Raw genomic sequence first — 19,148 nt, 5'->3', positions numbered from 1 at the left:
GGACAACTACAACACCAATAACCCTGACCCATCCCCACTCACAGCCACGGGGCCCTGCACCTCTGTGGTCCTCCCGCTCTCTCCCTATGCTGCTAATTCAGGGCTAACTCAGTTTTGCTCCCAGTCATCAGTTACCGCCATCACCCTCAAAGCCCTGGTCCCTCTTGTAGGTCATCTTACTCACCTTGCAAAGCCACTGATCTCGAAGATATCCAACTCTACTCCATGGGGACCTGGGGGCAGCTGAAAATACACAGAAAAACACCATGCTGGTTGGAGTCAAATGGTCTCAGAGCTGCCTAGCAACCTAGTTCCCCAGTCCCTTTTTCTTTTCTTTTACGGTTATCGTTTTCTGGGTTCTAATGTTAAAAGTATTGCCTGCCACTGAGTATAAAAGACATCCTTTTATATTGCTTCTAAAAGCAAAGTTCATTCTTCCTAAAAGTGGAGGTGAAAGTCACATAACAAACGCAACCACTTCAAGTGGGCAATTCGGTGGCACTCAGTGGGTCTGCAGCGCTGCGCCACCACTGCCTTTACCCAGCTTTATCCAACCCTCCGTGGGCCTTCTGGTTATTGTCAGTAGTGCAATGTGAACATTTGTGCACAAGTATTTGAGAAGACAATTCCACTCAATTCCTCTGGTTGCACACCAGGAGCGCTCATGGGGTAGGTGCAAAGGGAACTTTCTGAGAATGCCATACTGTTTCCTATGGCAGCTGAATCAAGGTATTTGTTCCTTCCCAAGAGGCTAGGGAAGGATCTTGTCTGACTGTTCCAGCTTCTAGTCACTCCCAGGGGTGTCGGGCTTTTGGCAGCATAACTCCAATTTCTGCCTCTTGTCCATGCGGCCCCCTTACAAGGACAACAGTCACTGGGTTTGAGGCACCTTAACCCGATGTGACCTCAGTTTAAGTAATTGTATCTACAAAGACCCTGTTTCCAAATAAAACCACTTCCTGAGATTCTGCATGGACAGAAATTTGTGTGTGTGTGTAGGGGGGCACCACTCAACCCTGTTTACCAGAACTTACCTTTTTTTGTGTGTTTGTTTTGTTTTAATATTAGACCTCCTGATGGGTTTACAGTGGTATTTCACTGTGGCTTTGGCTCACATTCTCCTCATGACTAATGCTTTTAAACATCTTTTCCGGTGACTTTTGGCCACTTGTGTATTTCTTTGGAGAGATAGCATATGGATGTGCCTTTTTTTTTCCGGGTGTCACAGTCTCTGTTTATGGTTTCCTTTCTGTACTATGTTTAAATTCCAAGATGTGAGTGGGAAAATCATACAGAATTTAGAGCAAAAGGAAAGCATTTTAGAGAAAAAAGGCTATTAAAACTTAGTCTATATTTAATTTATGTGAAAAAAAAAGGTTTCCTAAAGGAGACATTAAATTATTTTAACTAATCTACAAGCAAAAATTGATATCAAAATATTCACAAGATCTATTTCAGCATTTGCAGAATCCATCCCAAGTTTGTTACTTTAAAAAAAAAGTCTCAGCATTCCTAAATGTAGAACTTCTAAATTATTACTTTGAAGAAACTGCAACTTGCTATAATTAACATAAAATAAAAACTCAAACAAGAATCCCTCCTCTTCTGCGAAGCTGAGCGAACAAAGGCAAAGTCGGTGAAGGGGGTTGTGAAATGGATCCTTTCAAAGACGAAAAGCTCGGCCAGCGGCTTTTCCTGGCATTGACCCGTTGCAATCTGATGGAATTCTGCCACGCGCCAGCAGTTTTCCACGGACAGCAGCTTACTGCCAGTCTTTTATGCTGGCAAAATGTATATATACTAAAGGTACATGGACATCTGAAGCTCGGCCGTTACTGAGTCAGTCGGCTTATCAGGCCACCTGTATTCCACTCCCGAGACTGAGGATGGAGACTGTGGATCCAGGTGGGATGTGGTTGGATCTCCGTAGGTTCGGCCAATGGGATGGCTGGGGGTGAGCGTGTGTGAGCAGCCGTTTGGGTGCGCTCATGGGTGGAGCCGAAGTCCTCCTCAGCAGATACACACAACTCAAGTAACCCTCCGTCCCAGGCAGGGAGACCCACCGCGTCCGCGCCCCCGCACCGCGCCGAACCCCCACGAACGAGGGAGGAGGCAAGGGGTCAATGATCCGGCCCCAGGCACCGCGGAGGCCGAGGACGGCCCAGCGGCGCGGCCCCTCCGCCTCTGCCCAACGCGCCGGAGGGGAGCCAAAGCTGGACAGTGTGCCCCAGGCCCGGTGGGTCCTCCATTCTCACCCTTTCCGGGGTCGGAGCCTAAGACAAACAAACAAGGGCTTCCCCGACCCCACCAAAGACCGAGCAGTCGCTGGAAGCACTCCGCTACTAACCTCGCTCTGTTCTCCAGCCCCTCGGCGGGCTCCCCAGGCGGCTTCCCACCGTCAGACAGGGTCTGGGAGTCACAGGGACACCCTAGCGCGAGGCCGCAAACACCCCTCGTCCCCGCACGCAATTTGCGCAAATGCGAAAGGGGCCGCGCGGGCCCGCGGCTGGGCCTGGTTGCTAGGAAACCAGAAGGAAAGTTCCGCTAAATGGTAGTTGGGAAAGGCAAAGCATCAAGCTATTGGTCAATAGCGAGGGGAGGGCGGGCCTTAGGACCTTCTTTTCTGACCACTGGGTAAAGTGACTGTCAATCAGTAGCGACACGCCTGCGGAGGAAGGTCGGCTACGGCGGCCTTAGCAACGGCTTGGGAGCGGAAAAGGTTACTTAGAGCTGGGCTGCTAGGCGAGCGAAGGAGGCCGGTGGGCGCCAGTGGGCACCACGGTGAGTGCGCGGCCGTGACCTCCGGCTGGGGCTGGACCTGAGGCTCCTCCCTAGAGCACGGAAGGAATGTTGTTTAGATCGTGCCACATATTACTCGCCTCTTTTCCTGGTCTTCGAGGGTCTTTAGTCACACCTCCTCTTGTTGCTGCATAAGCGCGCTGTGCGCGACGCCAGGGACGGAAGAGCGGTTCTCCAGCTCCTTTCCCCTCCACAGCTAGGTCCACTGGTCGCGCCTCCACCCTAAGATAGGTTCCCTGTTGGAAACGGAAACCTCGCTTTGGCTGGAAAGGGGAACAACGCGAAAAATAAAATGCTGGCACTTCTGGAGGGCCAGGGCCCCTAGGAGGAGCCGACGAGCTCTGTACTGCCGGGAAGCTGGAGATCCCGAAGCTGCTCCGCCGTGTACCGGCTGCCCGGGGACCGAGACGCGGCCGCCTCCGCGCCCATTAGCGCGCATGACCGTGTACTGGCCACCGTGTGCTGGCCACCGGGGGCGCGGGAGGCGGAGTCGGGCCGCTGCCTCTGCCACCGCTGCTTCTCACCCCGTGGCTGGGGACGACGCTGTGCCCAAAGGAGGCTGCAGAAGAGGCCCCGGAGCCACTCGGGCCTCGCCTGCCAGTGGAAAATGGTGAAGAGCAGGAGGACGACCTCGGCTTTCCCTGGACACGAGAAGTAGCCCCACCTGTATTCTTACTCAGACACCTGGGGGAGCTTTTAACCTGTGATATAGGCAGGAAGGTGGAAAAGGGTTATCATGTCCCCATCAAGCACATCCCCCAAAGTAAGTTTTATGATGAGACATTTAGGCAAAATGGAAGGGAAGGTCCCCTCGATACCGCTTTATTGGTTACGCCCAGTACGGCCGACTGTGTTCCGACACCCCTTCTACTGTGCCTGCCTGCCTTTGCCTCTTCTCCTCTAACGGCACTGATTAGAAGGAAAAACCTAACTGTAAAAAAAAAAAAAAAAAAAAGCACACACACACAAAACAACCACCACAAAAAAAGGCTTCCCATCAAGATATTAATAACCAAAGCAAAACTGTTAGCAGGGAAAGGGGGTGCGCTATTGAGGTTCACTACATAGTAGAAGAGGATGTATCTTATATAGTGAGTTCAATTTCTTCAGTTATTCTGGTTCTGGTAACTTTTCTGGTTACATAGCTTGCCTTTCACCCACGCATGTGTTTATTACAGGCATTGAACAACTGCACAAGTTCAGACCCACAGAAGTTAAAAGAGCGGCAAAAATTGAACTGATGGAAACTCAGAAACAAGACATTAAAGAGGCCTTTGATCTATTCGATATCGATGGGTCTGGAACCATAGATGTAAAAGATCTGAAGGTCCAGAAATTACTTCTAATTCTGAGACATTTTCAAAACCATACATGTATTCGTGGTGATCTTTGAAGTCTTTACCAGTAGCCTTCTGGGTATCAGATCCGTTCTGTGCAGACAGCTGCCTCACACACACTCGCCAAACAACATCTTGTTAAGCATTTTGTTCTTGTTTTAGAAATGAACTAACTGTCCGAAGCTCAGGGGGTGACAGTGATATATCCTGAGGCACAGTAAGATCTGAAGGTCTGCTGACCTGACTTTCTGGTTTATAACTTGTCCACAGTCAAAAGGCAGACGGGGGGGGGGGGGGGGGGGGGGGGGTAATTTAAAAGGAATGAGATTGTGGCATATTATAATTTATTTCCTTCCTATTTCAGATTGTGATGCAGGCCTTGGGATTTCAACCAAAGAAAGAAGTTAAACTAATAGCTGAAATCAACAAAGAAAGAACTGGCACCATTAATTTTGAAGATTTTTTTGATAATGAGTGTGAAAATGGTATAATAGGGATTGTGTGTTTCAAAGAAATACAAGTCTTTGTCAAATACAATGCCTTTGACATTTTTTTGGTGGGAGCAATCAAAGGTTTCATAGAAGAATTTACACATGGTTGGGTTTAGAGAGGAACTGCAACATGAGAGATGTTTTCAGGGTGGTGATGAAGGGCGTCCAGTGTGCGGAAGAGGTTTTGTGTTAGCAAATAGACTGTGTGGATAGAGCGAGAGAATGGGGCCAGCAGTGCGAGGCCTGGAACCCCACAAACATTTGCTGAGCGCCTGTTTTTCCCAGGCATTCTGGGAAACTGAATGAGACAACTTGTTCTCCTGGAGCTCACATTTTTGCAGTGGAGCTCACCCGCCCGCCGGGGTGAACAAGGAATACATCCTCCTCGCCACCCACGCCTCTCCCGCTTCAGCAGGCCCTGAGAGCGAGTGCGCAGGCGTAACTCTAAAGTCAGAGCGCGCGTGGGTCAGAGCCCTGGGGCCTGCTGTAGTGCTGCTCCGCCCCGCACAGACCTGTGAGGGCAGCTTCGCAGAACAAATAAAGACCGGTAACGTTTCCTTGTTTCTGGTTTTAAAGAGTGAAAAGGAAGAACTGTTGAAGTCTTTCAAATTATTCATGACGACGATACTGGGGGCATAACATTAAACAACATCGAGAGGGTCGCTCAGGAGCTCAGGGAAAATTTAACAGATGACAAACTTCAGGCAAAATTCACTTATTTGTATAGCTATAATTTACATGTATCGTTATGTACAATTATTTATATAATTTATAGTTATAGCCTTAATTGTACTCATACTTACACTTAAAATAATGTTTTGAGTACATATTTGAGTATTCATTTATATCCTTATTAATTTTTAATAGATTTTACATCACATTTTTTTTATAGGAAATGCTTGATAAAGCTGATCGTGATGGGGATGGAGAATAAATGAGGAAGAATTTTGAGAATGATGCAGAAGACCAGTCTTTGTTATATTGTTGTTTTTGTTCCTTCTGGATGTTAACGGGTGTGTGTGTGTGTGTGTGTGTGTGTGTTACACAGTTTCACAATATCTAAATATTCATTTTCAGTGTTTAGTTTCTGGGCACGAGTTGGTCCCTAAATGTTGAAGCCATGTGAGAAGTCACGCGTTTCTACCAATGTGTCGTCACGTCTACAACCTCGAGACTCACTGTGACCACCCCCTTGAACCATGAACCCAAGCACAGAATTAACTCCAGCTGCTACTTTTAGAGCCCAGGTCCAAGGGCTTGTTGTCTTCTCTAAGTTTTATGAAATCGGCCCCACGCGCAGGTGAATGCCACACAGCAGCATGACTCTCCCTATTGTTTTCTCCTTCCCTGTGACCAACTCTTTTAAACACTGAGGGACGCTTGCTTTCCAGCAGTTATTCAGATACGTACGGCACTAAGTAAAGCTTCCACAGCTTCGTCCTCTGCTCTCCTTCCCGCGCAGCACTGGCGGCACCCGGCCTTCCCTGTAGGTTAGCGTCGGTGTGTTTAATATCGGTTTTCCCTGTTATCTCGGGATATTTTACAACTTGGAAGCTGGTAGGCAGCATGAACTCCCACCACATAAGAGGAAACGGAAGTTCAGAGGACTTCAGTTTACAAGCTGCTCAGTTACCCGTGGACACTGAATAACATGGATCCTAAACTTTGGGTCTCTCAGTGTGCTGCTTCCCTGTGGATAGAAGCTCTCGGGGTGAGTGTATTTTCTAACTCGTTGAGTCCAGTGACCCCCGTAACTTCAGTGTCTCTGTCGTCTGGGACAGAGCCAGTCTGTTGGGAAAGTCGGGCGCCTGCACGCAGACTCTGCCCCAGCCTGGGCCGCTTCCTGAGGAGAGAGCCCTCCCAGCGTCTGCTGGAGCTCCGCTGAGAACCACTCTGCCCGCTGCAGACTCCACGTGTACCTTCTTGTTCTGCTGCGGCCGGCGTGTCCTGTGGCCCCCGGCCAGTACCTGTGCCCCTCAGAGAGAGGACAGGCCTGCTGTCCGGCAGGAGGGGCTGTGCAGGCCATCTGCCTCACCTGGGCTCCCGGAGGGACCTCGGGTCCCCGCAACCCACACTCACTGAGGAAGCCGGTCTCCCACTGTCCCTTCCCTGGGAGACCGCAGCTCTGCTCCTTCCGGTCCCTGACTGTGCTGCGTTTCCTTGGCAATTCCGACACCATGCGGCAGGGGCAGAAGTGCTGTGAGTTCTGGTCCTGCTAGTAGGTAGCAGATGCCACTAGTGGGGCACACACTCTTCCTAAACCCGAGTAACAGCTTTTGGAGCGAGAGAGGCTCATGGCAAGTGCAACTTTAATTGCTCCACCCGAAAAACCAAATCTGATGAAAAGATGGGCAGAGAACAAAAACGCTATTCCCAAGAAGGCCTGCAGACGGCTGACGATGAATGAGAAGGTGCTCGACATCACTAGTTATTACAGAAATGCAAGTCGAAAGCCCCAGGGGACAGCACCTCCTGCTGGTACAAAGGGCTGTTACCACTGAGACAAAACTAACAAGGGCTAGAGGGACTCTGGACCATGGGGGGTGGGGGGGTGTCCTGCCCTCCCCCACCCTCTGCCCCTTGGCTTGAACTCACCCGCACCCTCGGCAGCCACCTAACGAAGTTTTGGTCGGCCTTTTGTTCTCCCAGGTGCCATTTCTGCCAGGCCTCTCTGAGTCTCACCCTGGACACCTGTCACTCAGGAGTTAGCCAGTGATGGGGGATGGGGGGAGCAGGAGACCTAGAGGATATTTCTCATTTCACTCAAATCCCTGCAATTCCAGTAAAACTGCAACGTTAAGTAACAGCGAGGGCTCGCACGCGCTCACCTCTGCTCTCCCTCCGTCCCACGGGCTTTCTCACTCGGGGCCTGCGCCTCCTGGGGACAGGCACCACCCGCCACCGCCCTGGCGGGGAGGCCGCCCTCGAAAACGCAGCAGCGGGAGAGCCCTGCTGTGGCCCAGAGCGAGCAGTCAGCATGGGCTGGTGGCCTGTGAGGTCAGCGACTGCAGTGGTATTTTGCATGTGGGCGTTGTTTTCCCACATCATTACCCCTTGCTTTCTTGCTGAGGGCTCATTTTAACAAAAAAAAAAATTAAGTACGGTTTAAATATCTGTTAAATGAATGACCTAGGGAAGTACAACTCTGATGACTTGAGGAATGTTACCCACTCAAGTCAGAGAGTTGCTCCCGTGCGACGGAGCGTGCAGACCACACCACTAGAGGGCGCTGAGGCCTCACCAGTGTGGTGAGGGAGGGTGCGCTGTGATTTAAGCTTATTTTGAGCAACATAAATTAGTGGAAGGATTTTTTAAAAGGTCAAAGTTAAAGACGTAATTTGTCAAGCATAACTTGAGAAAAATTAGAGAAGTTCAATTAGTCTTGAACCCCACAAGTAATTAGTTACCACTTCCTCGGTAACTAATTACTTGTGTTAATGAAAAATCAAAAATTCATTTATCAATAAAACCAATGTAACACTACTCAAAATATAGGGAAGCCATAGACTTATCAGAGGGAAGATATATTACTTGAAAATTAGAAAAACCCATTTTCTCTTCCAATCTAATTTTGAAGATGTTTGGCATTTTTCTCTTATTTTATAAGGTTTCACATGAGGATGACTGACGGACTCACTGACTGCCGACACTGGTTGCTTCTGGAAGAGGCAGGTGTGATCTGGGAGAGGATGAAGGCGTTTGCTTCCCTCACCGTAGCTACACACGTTTTATAACTTACATGAAAACAGGTAAAACATTCCATTCAACTGCTTTTAAAAATGCAGTGAGGAAACTACTGTAAAAATAGGCTAGAAATGGCCCTGGCCAGGTGGCTCGAGGGGTTGCAGCATCGTCCCACACACCGAAGGTTGCAGGTTGGTCCCCAGTCAGGGCACATGCCTGGGTTGCAGGTTCAGCCCTTGGTCAGGCGCATGCAGGAGGCAACCGATGTTTCTCTCCCTTTCTCTCCCCTTTCCCCTCTTCTCTAAACATCAGTGACCATGTCCTTGAATGAGAATTTGCAAGAAATTAGAAACGAAGCCCAAGTTTATGTGATATGCCTAAATCTTTATAAATCAGGAGCCCGAGTGGCATCGACAAGCAACCCGCAGCACAAGGCCGCGCGGGAGGAAGGGTGGTGCCCGCCCTGCGCCCTGCGCCGCCTCTCCTGCTGTGTGACGCACCGTGACACCGGCTCCCAAGTCTTCAGCAATGAGACTTAACTGGTTTCAGCCCCGAATGTACCAGTTTCGTTGAGAATGGAACACTTGTGTTCACACTTAACAAATGGCATCTATAGACTGGTGGAAAGTGACACATTCAAAGGGATTAAGCATATGTAAATGAAGAAGCATTCACAGTAAAAAATAGTTACATTCTGGGATAAGGCCCTTTAAATGAATTTTAAACTCTTGAAAAAATACATAGCTACACAGTATTACATTATTTATGTTTTCTATTAGAAATACAGAAGTCTTTTTTGCTTCTCTTGGGAACATATTGTAGATGTCAGAATGTCAGATCACAGAGAAAATCAGAGCTAAAACAACCTACGCTCGTGAGGAGGGACCTTGCGCTCTCCCTCACTGAGCCCCCGACTACACGTCCCAAGCAGCACCCCAGGGTGAGCTACAAGAAGGATCTGCCTCCCTGTCCCCCCTGCAGCCCCACCCAAGGGGCCCCCTCCTGCCAGAGGGGCCAGAGTGGAGGCATCTCTCCCGCCAGTCCAGCAGGAACGATCGCAGAGGCATCTGGCCAGAGGGCTCAGAGGCCACAGCCAGTGCCAAGCTTGTCAAAAGAAGGGAATATTTTAGGACCAATCTTATCAAGGCAGGATTTGAAATGAATTTTGACCAATCATATAAGCACAAGCTGAGGCTTTTCCCCTTTTTGGCAAACAGAAATGTGCGTTCTGATGGAGGGAGCAGCCGGGGAGGGTGCTCTGGCACGTGCTGTGAAGAGGGCCTGCAAGCCCAGACCGCGGAAGGAGCAGCACCCGGCCCGGAGCAGCCGTTCTCTTCCCTGCAGTGTGTGGGCGCCGGTCACCTCCCCGCACCTGCGCACTTCTGGGCCCCGTGTGCTGTGGAAGGAGGCACGAGTTGTATGGTGCTGTTACTCCTCAAGGTCAGTTCAGTCCCCCTCCTCCCAGCTTTACTTACCTGTATTTCATGAAGTGTATGTTAAAAATCTCCACTGAGTGTCTGACGCAGGTTGCCACTACCCAATTAACTCGGCAAGATTCCTTACCCTGACCACGCAAAACTGAAGGAGCACATGTGTGAAGCATGCCCACGTGTGAAGCATGCTCAAGCATGTCTGGGCACATTAGGTGTCTTGGCAATGACATCGATGTCCTTGGTCCCTTCCTGACCACTGTCCCCATACTGTGTACTGGAACCCTGTGTGCCACTCACTTTTCAAAAATCCAAGTATTTGGATTAACTTGAAAATTGAGTATAAAACGCGACTTCTCCTGCTGTACATCTACATCAAACAGCATTAAAAATCTATCTCATGAAGGATAGGAATGCCCTAATCGAAATCTTTCAGACAGAATTAATTTACAGTCAGCAAAACACTCCATTTTAAAGCTTCTGCCACCTTTTCAATTATTTCAAAAAGTGTGCCGATCGGTAGTCTTGTTTTCTTACCTGCTCTTTCCCGAATGTGGAAAATCTGAACTCTCCTAAGCAGGGCCGACCCCAGGAGGTATGTAAAACGGGGAACACGGCACCCGTGGGAACAATTTGGGGGACCGGACGGCCCGATGGGTGCGGCCAGGCTCTGCTCCGGGATCATTTCCAGCTCGGACGAGGACGACGATGGAGCCCCCATCTCCACAGCGTGTAATGAATGGACAGACAATCAGAGCGCCCTAGGGGGAGATACAGAAAACCGGTGTCTAACCCTCCCTCCAGCCACTGTTTCACTCGACGGGACCCTCGGGCCCCCCCCCCCCCCCCGGCCTTCTCAGCACACACAGCAGAGCCTACCATGGAAATCCCAGACGGTGAGAAACACGTCGTCTGTGAACGACGTGAAACCCACAGAAGACAAGGCGGCAGGGCCCGTGCACTTGCCAGCCTTGAAGGGTGCGAACAGTTCGGAGTGGCACAGATCTCTTTTCTTATTGAGAAATTAAACATGTGTAGATACGCCAAAGTTCCCCTCTGCACTCCCGTCCCTCCTCTCTTCTCAGAACTCCCTGGGGCGCAGTGTTTCCAGGCACCCGTCTGTGCTTTCACGCACGCGGGCGTGTCCCTCGCGTCACAGGCCGCTGTTCCAGGGCCTTCTCGGTCTCCGTGACCACGCGTACAACTGTCCTTTCACAGACTGACACCTTCACCTGACACTGCTTTTGAGGTTTTCTCACACCAACATGCTCATACTGCCTCATTGCAGCTGTTCTGGGGGATCCTGGAACGTGAGCAAACATGATTTCTCTACAGGAAAGTCAGCCCGTCCTTGTGCATCCGCCGTCAGGCACAGTGATCGCAGACGCCTGTGTCAGAGCCTTCCGGGCGGGACGGCCACCATTCTAGCCGGCTGCCGTGACAGGGGCCGCAGATGGGCTGCTGTGAACAGCTTGCTGTCTCACCGTTCTGGAGGCCAGATGCCTGAGAGCAGAGTGCCAGCCTCGGCAGGTGCTGGTGCGCGCTCCTCCTGGCTCGCAAACTGTCATCTACCAGCTGCGTCCACGTGGCCAGGAGAGCTCCTCATCTCTTCGCCCGGTCATTCAGGGCCCCACCCGTGTGACCTCATTGGCCTGATTACCTGCTACATACCCCACCTGCCCACACAGTCACAGGGGGATCAGGCCTTTATGCGTGCGTCTGGGCGGGCACCATTCAGTCGGTCCACGGCAGTCACCTGGTAGCACGATTTCCGAGCTGCACACAGTCTGCACCTCCAGCTTCTCCTGGCTACTTCCAAACTGACCTCCACATTGGTGGCAGCAACTTGCATGCCCACCAGCACATAGGCACTAGACAGAGTATTGTTAACTGGAAGGGTGGCAGGTGGAGGCTGTAGCCCTTTCAAACTGCCACTTCTCTTCCCCGTCCCACCAATACCGGGAGCGTCTCCTTCCATACGTCTCCTGTCCAAACCCTGTCTGGTCCTTCCATCTGCAGCCACGTGGGAAAAGCCCCTGCCTTACTTCGTCCAACAGTGCTGCTTCCTTACAGGCCCTCGGCGCCTCCCCCTCATTCCCCCTGCCCCTGCCTCTGCCCTTGGGCATTGTTCTGCACCCCCACTGGGTCAGTGCTGGGAGCCCTCTGCAGGCACCGGGGAGTTTTCCTTGCCCCCCCCCCCCACCAGCACTTGTCTGTGAATTGGGGAGAGTCTGAGCGGAGACAGAGATGGTTTCTTCTGCTTCAAGCATGCAGACAGTCTATGAATCAAAAGGGATTTCTCAGGGTGAGGTAAACAATCTGCTTCCCTTCCCGTATGTGTCACCGTTTTTCTGGAAACTTTTACTTATCAGGTGCAAGGGTACCCGGGGAGGCTCTCCGGCAGCTTAATCATGTTCTGCGCTGGACCCCACGGTGGAGCCAGAAAAGGAGAGCGTGTGCCTCTGTCATTTCCGTGGCAACTGTCTGGGGGCCAAACACAGGGCCCCCGATCCGCTGTGGGACCTGGCAGACGAAGGGACTGAGTGGCGAGGAAAACCCCTTTTAGTCAGAAATTTTTCTTTAGGAGGTCAAGACCTTTGAAAAATTAATGGAAAAGTACCAACGACACTTTTCTTTACATGCACATACATTTTAATGCTCTTAACTAGGGAATTTTACATCTATGTGTCACCCGTGAACCTGTTTTCCCTTCGCTGCCCCTTGCTCCCTCTTTCCGCATCTGTCAGTCTGTCTGTCCCTCGTTCTTTCCGCTGTCATACGACGCCTCTCTCACCCGCAGGAACTGGGAACATTTCTAAAGGCCATGCCCAAGACCAGGTCTAAACGGGCCCGCGCAGTGGGCCCTGCCACGCCCTCGGCCCCCGAGTTCTCTGGGGAAAGGAAGGGCCTCCGCCACCCTGCTCCCCGCCGGAGGGCTTTCTTTATCACTTCATCGCAAAGACTGTCTCTCACACACCCAAATAAGATGCGTTTGCCTCACCTACCATTCTCTTTGGTGTGAAAAATCAAAGAACGGCTCTGCTGCCTCCTTTCTGGGGTGGGGTGTGGGTGTCCACACCACAGGCGTGATGAGTGACGCACGTGGCAAGACAGGGACTCGAAGCTGCTGCTGCCTTCCCAGGAAGCCAGGACGTCTGTGCCCATCGGGCTGAGTTCCCATGGCCGCCACCTCGGCTCCGACTGGACTCGGGAGGGCTATTGCTGACGGCAGCAGCGGGTGGGACTGGGTTACCGAACGGTCAGGTGTTGACGGCTTCTCTGGCGTCACAACGCTACAGGCCAGATTCCCTAGGCAGTGGGAGAGGTTTCACCGCAACTGAACACCACAACTGCAGCCGCGTCCCCATGAATTCCGAAAGAAGGGACAGTCTGTGCGTTCCAGGTGAGCACTGAGGGGAGCGTGGCCGGGACGGTGCCTGACCCCCAAAGCTTAGGAGGAGGGCGCCCGCCCCCAGGAGCTGCCTGGCCACGCCTCTGCCCCCGCCACCCCGACCTCATGCTACTCATGACAGTGAGTGGCTCCCACTGGAGCTGTGGAGTGGCCAAAAGCAGTGCCGCGCACCAGCCCGTGCCTGCTTCTGTCATTCAGGAAAGGGGCATTTTGATCTGTCTTGAAGAGAGCTGAGTCACCGTGGGCGCACAGGCCCGCGGGGACAAGGAGCCGGGCTCACATTCTGCCAGATCTCTCTCGTCTTCCCCGTAGGCCGGCCCTGCTGCTCAGAATGCTCCCGCTCACGGGCCGCAGGGCAGAGCCAGGCCACAGCCAGCCCCGAGCAGCTGCAGGCAGGAGCGAGGCTTCCCCTGCCCAGCATGGGCGTGAGCGGGTGTTCATCCTGGGCTTCTCAAGAGTGGTGAGAACCAGGCCTTCCTGGGCGTTTGCAGAGCATGGTTCTGGAAGGTCCTCGCAGAGCCGGTTCACAGGTGGCCTCACTCGGTTCCGAAGCCCTGGGCTCAGCCGCCTGTGACCGAGAGGCGAGGATGCACTTTGGCCTGAGCAAGTGTCTGGCCTATAGTAAGATATGACGCACAGACAGACACTGGTCTTCGAACACCGGTTGCCTGAAAGCAAGGTTGGAAAAGCCTCCGAGTTTTAAGGGTTTTATTAAATTGTTGAAGTTAAAATAGATTACTCCCAGTCACAGGCCTTACTGGCTTAAACTTTGTGGGGAAAATAGATGATACTTTATAGGATCTTTCCTTTTAGCACATGAAGCTCGTGTGAGAGTGGGCCTGTGGAGAGAAATGGCCGTCATAGTGGATTTAAAAAGAAGAGTCAGGCTTTAGACAGACAGAGAGGCCACCTGCTCTACACCCAGCAGCCTGATTTGTTTTAACGAGACATAAGTAGCAAAGTTCCCTCGGGGAGAGTAGCACCAGCCAGCCTGCAACTCTGTGGAAGGATGACAGGCTGCTCCAAAAACGACACGGGCGCCCGAGTTTGAGCCAGCGAGCGGGTGGCTGGCAGCTGCAGCTGAGATCAGGGAGAGTCAGGTCCCGGGGCCCCGGGGCCGAGGACAGCGAGTCAGTGCACGTTCGAGCCATTTCTGAAGACGTGGACCGTGTGCGTACTTTCCCCACCTCTGTTTCCCCCCCGGGCAGTGTCTACGTCAATCCCTGTCTCCTAGCAGCGCGTGGCTGCGGCTCCTTCCTGGGGAAACCAGGCACTGTTGCAGAAGGGGAGTCCAGTGCCGAGGGAGGGTCTCCCCTCAAGGACAGGACAGGGCCTCCTGCTGGGAGCCCAGGACGGGACTCAGGAGACCCACGCTCCCTCCTGACCAGGGGTGGCGCCAGCAGAAATCACCAGCCAGACCAGCAGGGGTGCACCCTGGCTTAGTGACCCAAATAGGCAGCTTCAGCACCCCAGGGAGAAGGTTTGGGTGCCTCTGGGGTGGAGAACCTGTCTTGGCCCAAGTGGGGTCACTTGATGCCTTTGCAGATATGAGACACGGGTCCAGGGTGTCTGGGAAGAGGGCACAGAGAGACACGGGTCCGGGGTGTCTGGGAAGCGGGCACAGAGAGACACGGGTCCGGGGTGTCTGGGAGGAGGGCACAGAGAGACACGGGTCCGGGGTGTCTGGGAGGAGGGCACAGAGAGACACGGGTCCGGGGTGTCTGGGAGGAGGGCACAGAGAGACACGGGTCCGGGGTGTCTGGGAAGCGGGCACAGAGAGACACGGGTCCGGGGTGTCTGGGAGGAGGGCACAGAGAGACACGGGTCCGGGGTGTCTGGGAAGCGGGCACAGAGAGACACGGGTCCGGGGTGTCTGGGAAGCGGGCACAGAGAGACACGGGTCCGGGGTGTCTGGGAGGAGGGCACAGAGAGACACGGGTCCGGGGTGTCTGGGAAGCGGGCAGAGAGAGACACGGGTCCGGGGTGTCTGGGAAGAGGGCACAGAGAGAGAGGGAGAGAGCGGACTCCGAGTCCACGAACCCGCACAGCCACATGGGACGGCAGGGCTGAGACACAGGGGCACATCCTCACCGCCTGTGAGCCAGCAGCCCTGCTGGGTTGGGAAGGGAGGCCCCATAAGCACACAGCAGGCTTCCACCGATGGCTGCTCCTGTCCCTCTGGAAGGGGCCACAGAGGACAGAGGGGCTGTGCACAGAGGAGGCACCCTGGACAGCGGGAGGTGAAGTGTTCCCCGGTGCTCTGTGGCCTTGCTGGTGGCTGGGCTGAGGTGCCTTTGCCAGGGTGGGGTGCCCTGGGTTCCAAATGAGAGGCCCGAAGTTGGACCCAAGAAGGAACACACCAAGGCACATCATAGTTACATTAGCCAAGATTAAAATGAAGGAGAGAATCCTAGAAGCAGCAAGAGCTAAGGGGACATTCACCTACAAAGGAGTTCCCATCAGACTGTCGGCTGATTTCTCAGAAGAGACCTTACAGGCAAGAAGGGGCTAGAAAGTATTCCAAGTCATGAAATCCAAAGACCTACATCCAAGATTGATCTATCCAGCAAAGCTTTCATTTAGAATGGAAGGACAGATAAAGTACTTCTCAGATAAGATCAAGTTAAAGGAGTTCATCATCACCAAGCCCTTATTTTATGAAATGTTAAAGGGATTTATCTAAGAAAAACAAGATAAAAAATATGAAAAGTGAAAGGACAGCCAACTTACAGTTAGTAACAACCACAACTAAAACAAAAGCAAACTAAGAGGACAGCTAGATCAGGAGCAGAACCATAGAAATGAAGATCACATGGAGGGTTAGCAACAGGGGAGTGGGAGGAGGAGAAGGGGGGAGAAGGCACAGAAAATAAGTAGCATAGACGGCAGGTGGAAAACAGATAAGGGGGAGGGCAAGAATAATATGGGAAATATAGAACCAAAGAACTTGTGACACATGGACATAAAATAAGGAGGGGAAGTAGGACAACTGTAATGCCATAATCAATAAAATATATCAAAAAAGAAACGAATGCGAGGCCTGCAGGTGCTGCAGACCGCACCACACCCCCACTCATGGAGCGCACTCAGGGGCTTCACGAAGGCGCCGCTCACGCTCCCCCACCTCTGTGCAGACCTCTGTGGGGTCCTGGCACCCTGGGCACTGACTGGGAGGTCCTGCCCCCAGCTCCTCAGAATGAAGAGCACACGCACTGTCTTCTTAGCTGGCAAAGGCATGTATTCCAGCAAATAATGCAAATTAGAGTTAACTCAATCACTTGGTGAGCTAGCTAGCCAATGCAAACAGAGGGGAAATTATTCTAGAAGTAACAGCACTTTTTTCCGGTTTAAATTCCACCACATTTCTTTACTGTACTGAAATGAGTGCATTGGTTGGCTTTTAGTCCATTATAAACCCCATCCCCAGACTCAGTGGCTCAAAACAAACACGACGCGGCTCGTGTGACTGCGAGGTCCCCGCGGACCCAGGCTCACAGTGGTGCCTCCTCACTCCCGTTTCCTTCCAGTGCCCGAGGCGGATCACAGGCCCCGAAGTCAAAGGGCGGGAAGTCCATCCTGCTCCCTTAGCGGGAACAATCTCAAGGTCTACAGCAAAAAGCAGGGACACAGGGAGGGACAGAGAGCTGGAGCTTCTTTACTGTCAACCATGACAACCCACGTCCAGTAAAATCATGTGAGATGCTGCTACTCGAAGAGTCAGACTCCACTGTGTGGGGGGCGGGGAGGGGCGGGGCGAGGGGAGGCCGAGCTTCCGGGAGACATGTCTGTAAAGACACTGGGCCTGGACCCGGAGTGTTTGAAGCACTGGACGTGCCGGTCCTGCAGGGGGAGCTGTGGCCGAGCTGCCAGGAACGTCCCGTGAAGTCCCACTGATGGGCGGGGGATGCCCAGCGGAGGCAGAGCCACGTGAGGGGCAAGGAACCAGAGGAAACAGGGATCCAGTCGGCCCAGTTCACGGGGGTCTTGAGAAGGGCCTTGCGGGGCCAGAGACATGGCCGGGGCTCCCCCATCGGCTGACACAGAGAACAGAGTGAGGGAGCAGCTGCTTTGGTGCCTGTGTTCAACTTTGGTTCTCAGGGGATAGAAATATGAAAGTTGTATTTTCCTAAAACTCTCCTGGTAGTTGTGCTGAATGGCACCACCGACCTTGTGTTCTAGCTTGTCTAATAATAGCCTGTCTTTTGCAAATTTTCAGCCTATTTTGGTTGTCACAACATTCTAATTACGGCCTCTAAGATTCAGTCCCATTCCCAGACTCCAGTCAAAGCTCCTTTTCTTCTTCTAGCTCAGGCTAGAGGTTCCTCAGAGCCCTCCCCTGACCCCAGCTTCTACCTGTGTATCGAGGTGGGCAGAGGTGCAGGCCCCTCTGGGCTGCCCACAACCACACTCTGTTCCATGTCTATACGCCGAGGAGGGGCCTCCGACATCCTTTGCGATGGGGGGGGGGGCAGGGGGTGAGGAAGGGGAGGCTTATTCCAGGCAGCTCCCAGAGGCGCTGGCTGTCCCTGGCTGGTCTGACCACCTATCCTGGGGACTCCTGGTTGGAGGCATTTACCTGCAATGTGTGGGCCGCTCTGCCAGCACCCACCTGCTTTCAAACACACCCATATGCACTCCCTGCTCGCACTGTCCTGAACTACGATTTTGGCTCAGTTCTCACCTTCCCCCAAACTGTGAAGTCAGCAGGCAAGCAGTGGGTCGCTTCTTCTGATGGGAACCGGCAGACGGCAGGCAGGACCGCCTCTCTCCGAACCTCCAATGGTGGCCAAGCAGCAGGCCCCACTGTGGGATGAAAATGTCGGTCTCCTGCTCTTGTAGGCACCCCAGTCTTCAGAAGAATTCCTTTTCGAACCCTCCCTGTCCACTCACTTTGGGGATGGAACACTGCCCCTTTCCCTCTCAGTGCTCCCGGGCAGGGGACACAGGGCTGGCAGCTGCCTGGGATGGGCGGGATGGGCTGGCCCCTGGCAAAGCTCTGGCAGATTGGGGCTGGCTCCAGGTGCCAGCTGCTCTCTGATCTTAAAATGTGGATGGGTCAGATTTTTGGCTTTAGTTTGGGGCCCTGGCTGCAGTTCAGGAACAACAGGAGAAGCCTCACTCCAGGTCACAGGTGGCCAACACGAGGCCCGCGGGCCGAATCCGGCCTCCACCTTGTTTTATCCAGCCCGGCACCTTGTTTCTACCCCTGGTTAAGGAGCAGTTACATTCACACAGTCCTCAAATTACATTCTGCCCTTTGAAAGCAACCATGAGGCTAGTGTGGCCCCAGGTGACAATGAGTTTGACACCATTGCTCTATGTCCTAATAGCTTTGGAGTCAGGCAACACTTGTTTCAAAACGAGCTCTGCTCCTTACCACTGAGTCTCAATTCCCTCACCTAGAAGCTCCTTCTGGGTGTTATTGTGACAACGAAATGCACGAGGGCTGCGTGGCTGCCACACAGGTGACCGGCTGCACTGGTCATCTTTTCTCATCCTTCTGTCCCCCACGCCCACCCTCTGCAGCCACCTCTGTGCACGTGAGTATCTATGTGGACAGATGTCCATATGGTGTTCAAAGTCTGGGCCTCTGACACTGGTGCCCCTTGAATCCATGTTATGCTATTGGTGCAGAAGAAGAGCTTTGGGACATAAACCTTCCTTGCTCAGTAGCAGGCGTCCTGAGTCCTTATCTGACTCATCGGGTCGTACTTACCGAGGGCGTCAGGTACGGACTTTCTGCTTCCTGCAGCACATCTGTGTAGGTGTGTTATTACCAGAAACCTTCCCGGGCGCTACCCAGCGCGCTACCGAAATGACTGGGATGAAAGAAAAGAAAGAATGAAACAAAGAAATGTGATTGTTTTTATGTTTTACCATCAAGAATATCGTTCTAGTTAAAATGAGACCATCCAAATGAGCATAAACAAATTTACATAAAAGAAGTTTTGATGCTGATCTCTAAACTGACTGGGGTTTTACCTGATAAAATCTA

General features: G+C 52.6%; 1 protein-coding gene, 1 long non-coding RNA gene and 1 pseudogene across 5 annotated transcripts in view; 1 reads left to right on the top strand and 2 right to left on the bottom strand.

Annotated features, from left to right (window-relative positions):
- Positions 1–3,239, bottom strand: part of BBS12 (Bardet-Biedl syndrome 12) — a 32,011-nt gene extending 28,772 nt beyond the window's left edge. For 3 of the 4 annotated variants that reach the window (XR_008390258.1, XR_005080236.2, XM_037129835.2), the window contains exons 1-2: positions 2,348–3,239; positions 185–243 (exon numbers count right to left, since the gene is read on the bottom strand). The gene's annotated coding sequence lies outside the window, so the exon portion shown is untranslated. Of the gene's footprint in view, positions 1–184; positions 244–1,034; positions 1,335–2,347 lie in introns of those variants that run through there. The other variant, XM_037129836.2, reaches the window with a different exon arrangement.
- A 706-nt stretch (positions 3,240–3,945) lies between these two features.
- Positions 3,946–5,637, top strand: LOC119037694 (centrin-4-like; annotated as a pseudogene).
- A 13,261-nt stretch (positions 5,638–18,898) lies between these two features.
- Positions 18,899–19,148, bottom strand: part of LOC119037588 (uncharacterized) — a 72,654-nt gene continuing 72,404 nt past the window's right edge. Inside the window, exon 5 of the long non-coding RNA XR_005080228.2 lies at positions 18,899–18,972. This is a non-coding gene — a long non-coding RNA (uncharacterized LOC119037588). The remainder of the gene's footprint in view (positions 18,973–19,148) is intronic.

The sequence above is a fragment of the Artibeus jamaicensis genome, unplaced genomic scaffold (assembly GCF_021234435.1).
Source record: "Artibeus jamaicensis isolate MK-2021 breed Jamaican fruit bat unplaced genomic scaffold, CSHL_Jam_final scaffold_537, whole genome shotgun sequence".
NCBI classification, from domain to species: domain Eukaryota; kingdom Metazoa; phylum Chordata; class Mammalia; order Chiroptera; family Phyllostomidae; genus Artibeus; species Artibeus jamaicensis.
Note: the sequence above shows the minus strand (reverse complement) of the source record. Positions and strands in the feature narration are given on the sequence as shown.